Source organism: Drosophila ananassae, chromosome XR, assembly GCF_017639315.1.
Source record: "Drosophila ananassae strain 14024-0371.13 chromosome XR, ASM1763931v2, whole genome shotgun sequence".
Lineage (NCBI taxonomy): Eukaryota > Metazoa > Arthropoda > Insecta > Diptera > Drosophilidae > Drosophila > Drosophila ananassae.
This window is the reverse complement of record NC_057932.1, coordinates 8,017,887-8,035,515: the sequence shown is the minus strand read 5'-3', so window position 1 is coordinate 8,035,515 and position 17,629 is coordinate 8,017,887. Positions and strand designations below refer to the sequence as shown.

Below are 17,629 nucleotides of genomic sequence, written 5' to 3'. Positions count from 1 at the left end.
ATTCAGTTTGGTTCCTTAAAATTTTTTTGGCTTGTTTTTGAAAACTATATTAATTAAGTGGCCACCTTTATTAGCAATTACAAAATGACTCCGTTTTTCTGCGTTTTCCATTACCTTTCCTAGCATCTCGGGTGTTATAGCGTCGATTTCAGCACGAATGTTTGCCTTGAGCTCCTCAAATAGTTTGAGGCTGGTTGGCGTAAACCTTGCTTTTCAGATAACCCCACAAAAAAGTGCGGGCGGGTTAAATAAGGTGATCTTTTCCGATACGCGATATTTTTTCCGATGTGCACGTTGAGTTAACACTATGGAACGACTGTTTTCGATGTAATTTGTCACTATTTCAGCGCGTTGTTTCGGTGTGAAGCGATCCATGGCAAAAATTGTACTGAATTGGCGTTTCTAAAACATATCTGATGCAATCGCTCGGTTGGTAAATGTGAAAGTTATTCAGCGATTACATACCGACATAAAAGATGGAGCACCCTGTATATGTTATAAAGTAGGGTCGGAGTTGTCTACTCCACTATGTAGCGCCTAACCTTTGCAGACGTATAATAAAATCAAATTCGATTCAGTATTGTTTTTGTCTGAACGAATAAAGCCAGACACATGGCCATTGGGTAAAACTATTCTGAGCCAGAAGAAACTAATTTATACTTGTTAAGGAGACCCTTATCATTTCGACCAAAGATCGAACAATATTTAAAAACTTATTGCGGCAAAAATAAATTTTTTGGTATTTTATTTATGATGGCGGCTTTTGTTGACTTTTTCGCGAAAAAGTTTGTCAATCCAAGTGTCTCAACTCAACAAGGGCTAAACTTCAAAATATAAATATATTTTTGACCCCCTCCCATATTGGGAGGTAATCATAATGCAATGGGAAAAAATATTACGATAATATGAAACGATAACGTATCAGTTTTATATCATTTCGGTTTCTACGTGAATTAATCTCTAAATTTTAACTCTATCGTCCTTAGATTTTCATGCAGTATACATATGAATATGTAAGTCGATCGGTTATAATGATATTCTATAGCAGCCATATAACTGAAGGATCGGAAGTGAAACCAATTTGGTTAATTTGAATATTGGGACAATAAAATTAACGTAAAGATCTATCAACTATGTACATCCGAATTAATATATCCTATATAGTTATATAAATATATATCCTATATAGTTATATAAATAAGATTTCCATCCATTTTTTTTCCAATGAATGAATGAAACATTTGTTATGTTTCGTTTTCGCGCGGCTGCCGCTGCATTCGTACAGCTCACCACAACGGACTAAGGGGCGCTGCCACAAAACGCACGGCTTATATCGCGGGAATTTACCCGATTTAATAAAGAGATAGATTAGAAAGATAACGAGGAAGAATTGCTGTACTCGCATGGGAAATTTTCATGGGAAGTTTTTGTATTTAAAGGAGAGGAAAGCGATATGCCACTTGTCGAAGAGTACCAGGCAAAAAAGCACCCTATTATAAATACAAGACCTAATAGCCACATGTTAGTAGATTTTTGACTACCTTTAGGTATATTTACATTTACACAAAGTCAATAATTGACGAAAACATCTAAATGGTTTTGCTAATAAGCAGATTATACTTTATTTATTTTTCTTTATTTATGACGGCGGCTGCTTTCAGTGCTAATGACAATAAAATTTTTGAGCACGTTTTATTGAATTTGTTAACACATTTGTGTCATATTCTGTCAAAAACGATTGCCTGTCCGTGAGCTTCAGATAAATATATTTTTATATAAATAAATAAACAAGAAAAGAAAGTTAGCTTTGGTTAGCTTGCAGATAAGTTACAGTTTACATATTAAACAAGAAAGGAAAGATAACTTCGGGCGGAGCCGAAGTTGATATACCCTTGCAAGCTGCTAACTAACTCCAACGGTATATCAACTATATATCGGAAACTAAATGATTTTATTGCGACAGTAGATTTTTTCTTTTGCAGTTTTTGCATGCTGAAGCCAAAAAATACTTCTATATTAAAAAAAAAAAAGACTCGTTAAAAAAAGCACTCAAAACTTTCAATTTTAAATATAAATAGTACTGGTAAAATGTAAAGATAGTACAAAAATTGCAGAAAATATATTAATTTTGGTCATATATAATATTTTACACTTTATACCGAATTTATACCGAGTGATACCCTGGAAATGCCCATAGATGTACAAAAAAATATTTAAAATTGTATATATTGTATTTTTGCATGCAAAATATAAGTTGGAACGGCCGGGATCGGACAACTACATATATCCGATCGGGAAAATGTTATGGAATTTTTTATTTTTTAATCTAAAAGTTTGGGACTTTATAAAGGTTTTATTTTGGGCAAACTAATTCAATCCACCACATTTCATAAGGATCGGCCGACTATAACCCATAGATACTGTACAACTGAGCGATCGGAAATGAGTCTTCATATTATAAAGATGCTTGGCTTTTCCATAATTTTTTTTTGGAAATTTATTCAACTATTTACGATTCAATGCAAATCTAATAATAATTATAATATAAGCTGCTTCTTAACTGCAGTTTAAATGAAATACATCTTATTTTACATGAAATTTATTTTTATACCCTTGCAGAGGATATTATAATTTTGGTCAAAAGTGTGCAACGCAGTGAAGGAGACATCTCCGACCCTATAAAGTATATATATTCTTGATCAGGATCACCTCCTGAGTCGATATCTGTTTCCGTCTGTTTCTACGGAAACTAGCCTCTCAGTTTTAAAGTTATCGAGTTAAAACACACATCCATCTTTTGTTTGCAGTTGATCGTTCGACTATATCCTATAGCTGCCATATAACTGATTGATAGGAATGGATGCCAAGGATGCTTGGGGCTGTACATTTTTATTAGAAAATTGATTTGATAATGAAATTGTCATATGGATCGGCCAACTATATATGATCCGATATATATATAATAATATAAGCTATTACCTAACTGGAAGGGTATATCAACTTCGGCTCCGCCCGAAGTTAGATTTCCTTTTTTATTTTTGGTTGGAATTGATAGAATAACAAAAAATTTTTCAATACTTTTAAAGTAATATGAAGAGTAGAATAGACCTCCCAAACAGCTCTCTTCACGAGTATGCATTATAGTAAATGCTTCTTGAAAAGAAAAATAAGAATAATGATGTGACAAATTCTGAGTGTCCACTCCATGTTGGATGACCAGAAGAGCTGTACAGACACATGCACAAAATTGTGTGGAAGACGAGAGCAGCGTGACATGACAATCTGCGGGAAAGATTTTTTATGTGCGTGTCAGACAAAGCAAACGACGTTATACGGGCAGTGGAATGAACCACTTTAAGTCATGTCACATTCCAGGAAAACGCCATAATGCCGATCTAAACGTTCAATCGGGAGGAAGTTAAAAAAATGTAACTCTGAAGCTGTGCTTGGAGGAAATTCTTAAAAATATCTTTAGAAAATATTTTTTTTACCCTTTTAGAAGGTATACAATTTTGTTTAAAAGTGTGCGACGCAGTGAAAACCCCATCTCTGGTACTATAAAGTATACACACACATTCTAGAAGGTAAGGTATTTTTCGTTTTTCGACATTTAAAAAATTTTAGTTAGCTTCATAATTTGGTATTTTTATACCCTTGCAGAGGGTATTATAATTTTGGTCAAAAGACAGACGGACAGACGGACATGCTCATATCGACTCAGAAGGTGATCCTCATCAAGAATATATATACTTTATATGGTCGGAGATGTCTCCTTCACTGCGTTGCACACTTTTGACCAAAATTATAATACCCTCTGCAAGGGTATAACAAGAAAGAAAAGCTAACTTCGGTCGGAGCCGAAGTTGATATACCCTTGCAGTTGTGCCATTTCTGATCGTTCAAGTTATATGGCGGCTATTGGATATAGTTGACCGATCCCTATTAAATTTGTCAAATAAGATTATTTTGCTCAAAATGGAATCTGTACCAAGTCCCATCTAACTTAAAAAACAGCAAAGTTATGCCAATTCCGATCGTTCAGTTATATGGCAGCTATATGATATATTCGGCCGATCCTCCTGAAATTTGGCAAATCAAATTATTTTGTTCAAAATAGAATCCGTACCAAGTCCCATCTTTCTAACTTAAAAAACACCAAAGTTATGCCATTCGGATCGATCTATGACAGCTATAGGATATAGTCGGCCGATCCTTATGAAATTTTATAGACAAGATATTTTGGGCAAATATAACATGTGTGGAAAGTCTCAACCCTCCCATTTAAAAAAGACCAATGTATGACATTTCCGATCAATCAGTTATATGGCAGCTATATAACGGCCGATCCCGGCCGTTCCGACTTATTTACTACCTGCAAGGAAAAAAAGAATGTGTGCAAAGTTTCAACTCGATAGCTTCAAAACTGAGAGACTAGTTTGCGTAGAAACCGACAGACAGACAGACAGACGGACAGACACACAGACGGACAGACGGACAGACGGACATGCTCATATCGACTCAGGAGGTGATCCTCATCAAGAATATATATACTTTATAGGGTCGGAGATGTCTCCTTCACTGCGTTGCACACTTTTGACCAAAATTATATTACCCTCTGCAAGGGTATAACAAGAAAGGAAAGCTAACTTCGGGAGGAGCGGAAGTTGATATATCCTTGCAGTTATGTAGCAGCTTATATTATATATATATATAATATATCTAATAATATATATATAATATATATATCGAATCGTATATAGTTGACCCATTTTTGTGAGAATTTCATCATCGAATCAATTTTCTAATAAAAAGTTGGAAACAGCCCCAAGCATTTCCGATCGTTCAGTTATGTGGTCGTATCAGTATATATCTAGCTTAAAAAACTACAAAGTTATGCTATTGCTATACAATATAGAAGTCCAGTCCTCATGAAATTTTGCAAATCAGATTACTTAGCCTGAAATGAAATCTGCATCAAGTCCCATCTTTCTAACTTAAATAACACCAAAGTTAAGCCGATTACAATCGTTCTATGATAGCTATGGTATATAGTCGGCCGATCCTTATGACATTTTTTGAAATACAATGTTTTGGCAAATATAACATGTGTGTCAGACGGACATGTGTATATCGACACAGGAGGTGATCCTGATATATACACTTTATTGGATCGGAAAAGTCTCTGTAACGAACAACGAGGAGCTGGTGTTCTTTGCAAGCTTTTATCCCTGCACGCATTTAATTCCGGCTCTAGATCGTCAACGAATCGAGTGGTGTTCTTTAGCGGATATAGCTTACGGATGCTTCAGGACCCTTTGTATTGAAAAGCCTACGAAGGCTCTTGGGTCAGAATGGAGTTAAAACAGGGTATTTTACTCTGTCATTATAATATTTACGTATTTATTAAACATAGGAAAGAGATAAATTTATATAGTTAAAGCCTAGCATTATATTTTTATTTTCAAAACAACTGATTTATACACTTAAATATATTTGGACAAAAGATAATAATTTTATATGTATTTAGGTAGGGGTTATTCGGTATTTTCGGGATTCAATAAAATTAATATTAATCAAAAGAAATTTAGAAATAGAAATATAATGTTCAATTATAGTATTTAATTATAATTATTTTAAAAATTTCCTTATTCAAACTTTTTTATGTGCTGCGATTATTTATTTTCCCTATTCATTATACCCTTGCAGAGGGTATAATGAATATAATATATAATATATATTATAATATTATTATATATTATAATATATATATTATTATATAATAAAATTATATAATATATATAATTTTGGTCAAAAGTGTGCAACGCAGTGAAGGAGACATCTCTGACCCTATAAAGTATATATATTCTTGATCAGGATCACCTCCTGAGACGATATAAGCATGCCCGTCTGTTCTCTGTCTGTCGGTCTGTTGGTTTCTACGCAAACTAGTCTCTTAGTTTTAGAGCTATCGAGTTGAAACTTTGCACACATCCTTATTTTCCTTGCAGGTAGTAAATAAGTCGGAACGGCAGTCGACTATATCCTATAGCTGCCATATAACTGATTGATCGGAAATGTCATAACTTTGCTGTTTTTTAAGTTAGAAAGATGGGACTTGGTACAGATTCCTCTTTGGGCAAAATAATTCAACATGCCAAATTCATATCCTATAGCTGTCATATAATTGATTGATCGGAAATGCCATAACTTTGGTGTTTTTTAAGTTAGAAAGATGGGACTTGGTACAGATTCCTCTTTGGGCAAAATAATTCAATATGTTAAATTTCATAAGGATCGGCCGACTATATACGATCCGCTATGTATCTAATAAAAAAAGATGCGTGGCGCCACCTAGCGGACTGCGACCCTACTGCAAGGGTATATCAACTTCGGCTCCGCCCGAAGTTAGCTTTCCTTTCTTGTTTTCTTTCTTTTCATTTCAACTTAATTTTTTTTCTTTTTATTTGAGACGGTAATTTTATTCTTATTGTTTTGATTTCATTTTACTTTATTTTAAATTACGGTTCTGAGCCGATGATATGTATATGCAAAAGAAAAAGGTAATAATTGTGCAGACTTTGGCTCACCTTGATACTCCAACCTTGATACTCCAGCGCTTCCAAATGTCGGGGGTGTCGAAAAAAGTCTCTAAACAAAAGCAAGCGCAAAGCGGCTCGCAAAAACTATTTTTATCAGCACATGCACCCACATCGATACCGAACAAAATTTGACTTTTATGACTTATCTAAAATCTACTTATCTTTTTTCTATTTCACTTCATATTTTTTTTCCTTTTGCTTTTGTGTTTTAACATGCAGGCATTTTTACCTAATTTTAATCATATAAAAAAACCTCTTGACGAGGTAAAGTACCGGTGACGAACCTGCATGCGAAACCCAAAATATCTGATATCCATTTTAGTGACGCAAATATGCTATATAGGTGTACAAAATTGCATATAAAAATTATTCTTGTTCGGCACGTGACTTATTTTTTTTTTTGTTTTTCTTGCACGTGCCGAACAAGAATATTTTTTATAAAGCTTTTTACTCGTAAAATTGTGCATTTGTGAGTCTTCTCATTAAGACATGAGACACTGAAACACAAAGCAGAATTACATCAAAATTTGCCCTGAAGCAACAAAGTTCGAGGTTGGCCGAGTGGAGAGCGTCGTGGTTCTTAACACGTAGGGCTTGAGTTCGAGTCCTAGTTGAGTCAATGTTTGTGTTTTACTTTTTAAGTCCTTTTTTATTTGGATTTTATTTTTAAATAAATAAAAAAAAAATCTGAAAAGATATACTCCATATTTTTTAGGGTATTGACCAAATATATGCAGACTCTAAAAAGCAAAGTTGCCAATCAAATACACACAACAATCAAATCAAGGTTGCCAATCAAATCAAATAAGTGAATGCAAGCTTCACAGAAGGCTGCACAAAATGGGCAGCTGCACTTACAGGACTATATCTTGAGTTAACGAATTTTGCCAGATATGAGCGATATATCAAAAGTTGCGTCATCTCAAAAGCTATCTCCACGTGCAATATAAAAATGTTTTTTTCTTAAAAAAAAAGTATATTTTCAGTGTATATTTTTTTGTGTACTATATAGACGTTTGGTCAAAGAAAGTGAAATAGATATTTAAAAAACTCTTTCAACGGTGTAAAGCTTAATATCTTTTTAATATCTTTCTTAATTATAAAGTTATGAATTTTTTAATTAACAAAGTTTTTTTTTAATTTTTTTACGTAAGCTTAAGGTATTTCAAAAAGTTGTAGAACAATAGTTGCTCATATGATAGTAACAAACATTTTCCAATTTTTTTCAGGATTGTTAAGAAAAAAATATTGCAAACAGACAAACCGACGCAAACTGGCTTCATTTTGAAGAAGAAGAAAAAATCGAATTTTTCGAATAACTTCTGAACGAAATCGGATCGGGTCGATTGAGGTACCATTTTAGCTCTAGAATGCGAATATATAAAATATATATATTCTATCTGGGGACTAAAATGTGTCCACCAGCCCCACTTTAGTGATTACAAATTTTTTTACTTTTACCTTAATATCTCCCAAACTAAATAACTTTTGGAATATGTTTCGAAAAATTATCTAATTGAAACAATACCTTTCGATTGGTATATAGTTCATTTAGATCGGTTGCCTACAGAAAATTTGTAATTCTTCGGCTATATATAGAGTTTCCTCGCGCACGCCAAGTCATGCAGATCGTCACCTCGTTGACTTCCGTCCACAGTGATTTGTATTTTTCAACTATTTTAATTTTGTGTTGATTTTAACTTTTGGGCTTTTCAGGCATTTTCTTTCAACTTTTAACGAAGATTTTATCTTTGTATTGGGTATTGGAGCATTTCTTTTAACTTTTAATTTATATTTTAACTTTGTATTGTGTTTTGGGGCTTTTAACTACGTATGGTATATTATTTCGTATTATTTAAACATTAAATTGGGCATTGGGGCTTTTCTTTCACCTTCTAACTTAAATTTAATAACATATTTTATGGTTAATTAATTAGAATTTTTTGACCACTGACTCCTATTAATTAAAGCGCTTATGGATGCCCCTTAGCCATCTCCGCGAGGTACCTTGACATAGGTATTGGTTTAGGTGAAATTCACTCCGAGCTGTCCATCAGCAACGCGCAGACTAAACCTAAGACAATATTTTTCGCCTACTCTTTTGTCTATGGCGAACGTATGATTAAAAAAAACAAACTCCAACTGTTTGGTGAGCTTCTGGGCGTGGATTGTGTTGCTTGATGGGGTTCCTTTTCTTCTTCGCTTCCAGAATCACAGGGTCGGATTCAGCTGCCCTCTTGGGGCATAAATTAGTGCTTCTATGATTGCCTCCTTATATAAAGGCTTATTGCCGTCCCCTATGAAAAAAATAAACGGCATCTGCACCCGTACTGCACCCCACAGACTTGGACTTACCCCTGAGGGTTCGGTAACACACCGAATTGGGCCAAAATCTAGGATATGGATTCCCCTTTGGTTCCCTTTTACTGGATGGGTTCACTTTCACTGGATATGTTCACTTTTACTAGATGGGTTCTCTCTAAGCCGCTGAATGCAGCAGCTTAGGTTGCGAAAATTTTTTTGTGGTAAGCTTTATACTTATACTTATGTGTGGTAAGCTTTATACTTGTGGGTGATTCTTATCTTGTTCTAACCTTTCTCGTGTATTTTCGCCGGATGGAAGAAATACCCCCGCGGTTTTCAAACCCAACTACAAACACCGCCCCGCTAACATCAGACTTGGGGGTAAACCCAACAAGGCTGATCCCGCCAGGCCTATTGCCGCAGATCCTTTGCATGGTAGCGACCAACTAGCTTACCTTGCAGGTCCTCAATATCGTAGAAAGAATTTCCTATCTTCTGACGGACCCGTGCCTTTACAAAAGCAGGACCTAATTTGGCATTATATCCTGTCTGGAAACTACTTTGTTTAAAATTTCTCCGAAAAACTTCTTGCCCGATGGAGTAGAAAATCTCACGCGATCTAATATTATAACGATCTCTATTAACGTCATCTCGTTTTTCTGACAGCATAACTGCCTTATTATGAGCTAGCTCTAATGAGTCTGCCTTAGTGAATGCTATTCCTCTACTTTGTAATGATTGTAGCGACCTTAACAAAGCGTAGGTACCTCCAGATGTAACCATGTGTTGCCCAAACACCATATAGTAAGGCGATGTCCCGAGGGCTGAGTGGGTAGTTGACCTGAGGGCGCAGCAAATGCTGCTTAGATTCACATCCCAACCTTTTTGGCTAGTATCTACATACAAACGTATAGCCGTTATTATTGATCTATTCACCCGCTCTGATGCATTTGCTTGAGGGGCATGAATGGCTGTGAGCTTATGGGTAATTCGGTGTTCGGTGTTCGGTGTGAATGGGTAATTCGATTACTTTTTTGAACATTAATTGTTAACCCGGCAGATCGAATGCAGTCCGCCACTGTCTTGAGAATCCTTATGTTATTTTCAAAAGTGTCCGAAACTAGCAATAGATCATCGAGGTAGATGATCACCTCATTTCGCAGTGACGCCGGAATAACTTTGTCCATGAGTCGCGACATTGTTTGTGCTGCATTACACAATCCGAACAGCATTACCTTAAATTCTATCTGTCTATCTGTGGAAGCGGATACACATCCTTCACGGTCACGGCATTTACTTTTCTGTCGTCAGGGCAAAGTCTGACCTTTTCAGATTTTTGCACCAGAACCACTGGAGAGAACCACGCGCTGTCTGATTCTTCTGCAACCCCCAGTTCCAGCAATCGATCGACTTCACCATATAACAGCTTTTCAATAGCTGGCGATACGGGGAAATGCCGTTGCTTTATGCTTGACTTCTGCCAAATCGATATAGTGCGACAAAAGACTTGTTTTGCCTAACCCAGCGGATGAAAATGATGGTCCACTACTTTTTGCAAGGTTTCCTTTTGGGCCTGAGAAAGATTGTGAGAACTAAGCTCCAAAATTTGAGTATTTGGAGGTAATGGCCTAGGTAGAGGTCCTGTTTCAAAGATGGAACTATGTAAAAATTAATCACCTTAATCTGACCATTGTATTCTATATTTGTGCTTAATTGACCTACAATACTTTGTTTATTTCCATCTGCTGTAGGAAGATTATTAAAGATACTGTGGATACGAACTTCGCTCCCCAAAATTTTCTGCGCAAACTGACCCCCAATACAGCTCATAGATGCGCCAGTGTCCATAAGCCCCTTGATATTCCGATCTAGGATTTTTACTATTGTATATGGACGATCGTCGCCATTTTTGCTGCGAAGCGCACACAAATCCTTATTGACTTTCCAGATTTTTTTTAATCTATTTGTATTTCGTGATTTATTTTTAGCTTAAAATTTCTTCAGATAAGTTTTTACTTCCTCTAGAAAGCATTTGCGTCTTCTGCATATTTCGCGAAGCTTTGAGATCGACTCCATTGGGATATTTAAAATTTCGTGTCTGATCTCAGCTCGCAAATTTCACCGTAAAATCTTTATTAAAGATTTCTCCTCTAAAGGGCAGTCTAAGCTATCCGTTACTTGAACCACGGCGTCAGGAAACGAGTCGAAACTCGTATACCAACATCCGTTCTAGTATCTCTGAATTGACGACGAAGTCTGGCACACAATTCGGTCCACTTTACAGATGGCACCGATTTATGATATCGCCAGTAAAAGTCGTTAGCTTTACCCTCAAACAAAGTACTTTCGTTGCCACACATAATATCGAACTTTGAATCGAGTGTTTGACCGGTTAAAGCGTGTACCCTATAAATGAAATTATCTACGCTTATGCCTCCTGTGTCTCCACTAAACCGGAGTTTCCATCCATTCATTATATGTGCCACCTTATCTGGCCTTTGTAAAAGTTCTGTGGCGCTTGACCTCGGAGAAATGTTAGCCTGCGCTAAATTTTGTCCTGCATTTACCTGGCCAGCATCTATGCCATGAAGCTGATCAAGTGAAGGACATGATTCTGTAGCCCTATGAAGTGGCTGTTGGGGAATTTTGGCTGCTAGGTTTGACCGAATCATGAGGAACATTTTCTTTGTTAGCTGCGTTAGAAACTCGTTTTGCATACCTTTAACAGCATCTAATACCAACCTTTGTAAATCCTCACCCCCTCGCTCTTGACTCTGCCGTTCTTTCTCCATCATTTCTGAACCCCGACTTTCGCCTTCTGCTTGCGAACTTATACGTTTTTCCTTACAATACAAAAATGAGATGATTGTCCAGCTTCGCCGTTATCTGAGATATGGTCTACACCCATATCTCATTATTTTTTTAATCTATAGTTAGTCAATTTGAAGTTCTCAGGCTTAGCGCTCCCAGTTAAAAAAACAATTCGGAATATTTGAAGATATAAGACCATAAGCCAATAGATTATGTCCACAGAAAAAAATAAATATGATAAATATGATAACAACAAAATGAACTCCATGCCTAACCAAGAGCTCTTTGTCGAAGCTCTATCTTATGTTTATGTGAGAGGTTCTAAAAAAGATACGAGAGAACGTTGCAGTAAAAATTAAAATAAATAATAAATAATAAATAAAAAAAAACTTATAAAGCGGCAAAATAGACTGCTTTAACCATATGACCCTCGTATCAAGCGAGGGCAATCTCAACTATTACTATTTTTTTTTAAGATTGTATTTCAAAGCACTTCATACTTAGTCTGAATAAAGTTTTAATACTACACATTGCCAGATCCACTTCCGAAATTGCGGCCAGATTTTAGCTCGCAAGCATTAGCTCTGTTATCCTGCCATGGTTTTCTGCCTTTTAGCTTCCTGCCTTTAGCTACTTAACCTATTCCTCGCAAGTCTGTCCGCGGTTAGCCAAACAACTATTTGATCGTAATTGGCCAAAATCCAAAGCGCTTAACTATTGTGGTTTAACACAAATGAAGGAGACAGCTGCATCAAATCTTTTCCCGTGGTAAGGTTTTACTATTTCTGAAAAATGTAAACACTGCATTCCAATGCGACTGAAAGTTGACACGGCTGACTAAGAAAATTATAGAAATGGAAATGAAAAGAAAGGTTTGTTTGTTTTGCTATTGAGTGAGCTTCACTGTACAGTACAGTAAAGCCCCACGTTGGGCGCCATGATTATTCAGATATTAATTATTATTATTTCTGTAACGAACAACGGGGTGCTGGTGTTCTTTGCAAGCTTTTATCCCTGCAGGCATTTAATTCCGGCTCTAGCTCGTCAGCGAATGGAGTGGTGTTCTTTAGCGGATATAGCTTACGGATGCTCATAGTTATCTAGAATCAATCAATTTTATTTGCGTGCAAATATGAGCCAATTTCTCACATTGATACTCCAACGTTGAAAGCGCTTCCAAATGCCCGGGGTGTCGAAAAAAGTCTGTAAACAAATGCAAGCGCAAAAGACTCGCAAAAACTATTTTTATCAGTACATGCACCCACATCGACACCGAACAAAATTTGACTTTTATGACCTTCACCTAAAATTAATTAATTAATTAATTAATTAAGTAAATTAATTAAAATTTTTAGACCACTGACTTCTGTTAATCAGGTCACTTATGGATGCCCCTTAGCCATCTCCGCAAGGTACCTTGACATAGGTATTGGTTTAGGTGAAACTCACTCCGAGCTGTCCATCAGCAACGCGCAGACTAAACCTAAGACAATATTTTTCGCCTACTCTTTTGTCTATGGCGAACGTATGATTAAAAAAAACAAACTCCAACTGTTTGATGAGCTTCTGGGCTATGATTATGTCGCTTGAGGGGGTTCCTTTTCTTCTTCGCTTCCAGAATCACAGGGTCGGATTCAGCTGCCCTCTTGGGGCAGAAATTAGTGCTTCTATGATCGCCTCTTAGAGGCTTATTGCCGTCCCCTATGAAAAAAATAAACGGCATCTGCACCCGTACTGCACCCCACAGACTTGGACTTGCCCCTGAGCGTTCGGTAACACACCTAATTGGGCCAAAATCTAGGATTTGGATTCCCCTTTGGTTCCCTTTTACTGGATCGATTCACTTACACTGGATATGTTCACTTTTACTGGATGGGTTCTCTCTGAATGCAGCAGATTAGGCTGCGTAAATTTTTGTGTGGTAAGCTTTATACTTGTGGGTGATTCTTATCTTGTTCTAAACTTTCCCGTGTATCTTCGCCGGACGGCAGAAATAAATCCGCTCAGGTCGAGAGTCTAGTTATAAAGGAAGCACGAGATTTTTAAGCTCGGTTGCTACAAAATGGCTTGCTAGCAGGGCTAGACTTCAGATACTCCAAAAACGCTCAGACAAATGCAGTCCTGCCTTATCCCTTACGCCTACTGTTGCCAATTTACTGACCGTACCGCCCGCTAGGTGACGCTAGTATAAGCCGGGTCTGCGGTTTTCAAACCACTACATCTCTCTTTGGGCACAATAATTCGATGTGCCAAATTTCATAAGGATCGGCCGACTATATTCGATTCGCTAATAATATAAGATGCGTGTCGCCACCTAGCGGACTGCGACTCAACTGCAAGGGTATATAAACTTCGGCTCCGCCCGAAGTTAGCATTCCTTTCTTGTTTTTTTTTTTAAAACTACCATACCAGGCTACCATACCAGGATGCCATACAGTAGTATGGGTCCGATTATGGCAGTGTAGACCCCAGTGTATGAGGGTTGCTGTCCTGCTGGGTTGCAGTTGATCAATGAGTCCCACCAAGGACCATTTACACCAAGAAACGTCTGGGCGTTGGTGGAGAGCGAATCTTAGGTGAAGGCCTCTGTTGAAGACCAGTTGATTTTTTTGCAGTGTTTTTGATGAAAGTTTGCTGAAGTAATAAAACTTATCTTAAATGAGGGTTGAAATTTTGATATAACTGCGATAAAACAATAATAGATTCCGTGGACTTAATTGATTAAATTTATCAATTTTTGTAAATCATTAGTGATATCACCTGCCCTTTGATGGCATTTTCGATCAGTTATATGGCGGCTATTGGATATGGGCGACCGATTCCGTTCTGACTTATATACTGCCTGCAAACAAAAGAAGGATGTGTACAAAGTTTCAAGTCGATAGCTCTAAAACTGAAAGACTGCGTAGAAACAGACAAAGAGACGGACACACGTGCTTATATCGGTTCAGTAGGTGATCCTGATCAAGAATGTACATACCTTATAAGGTCGGAAAAGTCTCCTTTACAAGGGTATAATAAGTTTGCATGTGTTGTGTTCAGTATTATAGACAAAACCGTTTCCAACTAGTCACCTACGAATTACAAAAAATCTTAGAAATCGTAGAAATACTTTGATATTATGTGAGACCATTAAATCAGATTCGTTCGAAGTCTTTTGATACATTGAGGATTCCCTGGTATCTTCGGTAGAGAAGGGAATGGTGTGTTTTAATAACAATTGTCAAAGCCTTCTAAAGAACAAGGGATTCATTTTTACGAAAGTTTCTGGATATACTGGATAGTACCGCATCACTGTTGCAGAGCCATTGGCTTGAAGATGGTAAACTGCCCGTCTGCTGGGCACTTTGCGATTAAATCTTTTTTCTTAAACTAGCTATTTTATTGATAAGATTAATATTTGTTGAGTTTTACGTCCTTGCGTGTGGTTTATAGAATTTAACTGCTGCAATGAGTATTGCATCCAGATCATCAGTAGTGGAGTCGATGTAAGATTCGATATTAAGCTGCCAAGGTTACGATGATAGTGCTTTCTTCAGGTCAAAATTAGTGTCTGGGCGGAAGATTGGCTCATTAAGTGCATTTAGAATTGCTCCTTACGACTGCTAAGAGACAGTTATAGTAGACAGAGTTATAGTAGTGCTAAGAGACTGCTAGTAGACAGAAAGATATTGATGTCTGCGTTTTCCTCATTTTATCCCCAGATTATTTTTAGTTTAACATTAGTTTATCCTAAGGCCTTAGTTCATCTGTGCAATGCTGTTAAGCCGACCCCGCGCTCTATATAAGGTGTCCAATCCGAGACTACTTTCCACATCAAAACGTATTTTGGCACAGCGCTCCTCGCTAAGAATCTATACCAGAGTGCTGCCGGCTACAGGGGCGGAATGGTCTCGTTGGACGTTTTCGCTCGTCTTTACAAATTCCCAAATGGGGTTGAAAATTCTTCCGATCGGTGATGCTCAAAAGCGGTAAAACCAATAATACAGTGCTACAAAAAAACAAAAGTGAATGAACTTCTAAAGTGACATAATTAGAATTGTTTATCTGGCCGACTATAACACAAAACCATGATTGAAATATTTTTAACACCCCAAATCTTTATTTATTGTTAAAAAACCGGTTTTCGGAACTTTTTAGCGCTTAAAAGTTCCGGAACTCGTTTTTTTAAACCGATTTCAAAATTGCCGGTGTTTTTCAATAGTTTTGGGTTGTAGCTTTTGAAAAAAAATAGATCTTCGATTTTTTTAAACAAAATGGACAAGATTTTTACACAAGTGAAATTTTCGCCTTTTATTCGTGCTTTTGGGATTTTAACGCCAGTTTTTCGGTACAACTTACAAAAATTCTGTCATTCATGCCACATATCAATGTTGTCTCATTAATAGTTAATAGATTTTTTTTTTTTTTTTATTTAACATATAAGTTTTATTTACGTCGATCAGCCAACTTAATGGCTATAATACGTAGAGTATAACAATGAACAGATAACATGAATACAATAACAGGAGATTACAGTAAAATTACTGCTTCAGGACTCGGGAAACATTACGTCCTCTTGTCCAGAGATCGCTGGGGTGTCTTCGTTTCAGTCTTCTTCGGTTATTTTGATTAGCTAGAGACGCTGCTAGGTGGTTGGGGTGCGCTAAGAGGCGATCGCTGTAGCGACTCGAGTGACGGTTGATCTGCTCTCTAATGGAGGGAATGTGGAGATCATTTGCTAGGGCGTCGTTTCGAACATACCAAGGCGCGTTTGCCATCATGCGAAGCGCTCGGTTTTGAGTTCTCTGCACTTTCATGACATTTGTGTCAGAAGCCATGCCCCATATCTGAATGCAGTATATGATCGAGGGCAGCACGATAGATTTGTACAGCAACACTTTGTTGCCAAGGCTGAGCTTGCTTGTTGGCTTAAGTAACCAGTTTAGCTTCCTGAGTTTACTCCGACATGTAGCTGTTATTTTCTTGGTTTGTTCCTTCCAGGTGAGCCGCTTGTCTAAGATCAGACCCAGGTACTGGGCCTGGGGTGACTGTGGGATGGTGACGTCGTGGAGTTTGACTCTGGGTAGTGTCTTTGCTCTCAAAGTGAAACTGCAATGTTGCGACTTCCTGCTATTAATGGAAATATTCCACCTGTTAGCCCACTTGCCATATGAGTCCAGAAATTCCTGGGTGATCCTTGATGCCTCGACTCGGCAGGAAGAGTTCACAAGGACGGCAGTATCGTCAGCGTATGTGGCCAAAAGTGTGCCCGGTTCCACTAAACTTGGGAGGTCCGATGTGAACAGCGTGTAGAGAACGGGACCCAGAACGCTTCCCTGCGGAACGCCAGCACGAGCAAGTCTAATGCTTGACCTTTCCCCTCTCACCTCGACCATAAAACTTCGATCAAGCAGGTATGATTTTAGCAGCAGAAATTGGCCAGTCGGGAGTAATGACTTCAACTTATGAAGTAGTCCGAGATGCCATACGCGGTCAAAAGCTTCCTTGACGTCGAGCTTCCTTTAAAATGTGATTCACTACTCGATGTGCTTGCTCTGGGTCCCATGACGATGCCTAAAACCAAACTGATGGTCGGGAATGGCGACCTGCACGCTTCTTACTCCCATAATTCTACTTAAAAATATTATCTCGAATATTTTAGAGAATGTAGGAAGCAAGCTTATAGGTCGGTATGACTCTACAAGGTTCTCCGGTTTTCCTGGCTTTGGTATCATCGTTATCATAGCACACTTCCATTGGGAGGGAAAGTGGTGGATACGTAGCATTGCATTAAAGAGGAGAACGAGGAACAGGATACCCTTCTTAGGCAGAGCCTTGGCAATTCTATTGTCTATGCCATCGAATCCCGGCGCTTTATTGACATGTAGCTTTCGAATATGGAGACAAACTTCTTCTGGGCTGACATGTCGGAT

At 37.5% G+C, this 17,629-nt stretch overlaps 1 protein-coding gene across 5 annotated transcripts in view; it reads left to right on the top strand.

The window, feature by feature from the left end:
* Window positions 1-17,629, top strand: part of LOC6499962 (zinc finger protein basonuclin-2) — a 131,917-nt gene that overhangs the window by 70,019 nt on the left and 44,269 nt on the right. The gene's annotated exons all lie outside the window — the stretch shown is intronic.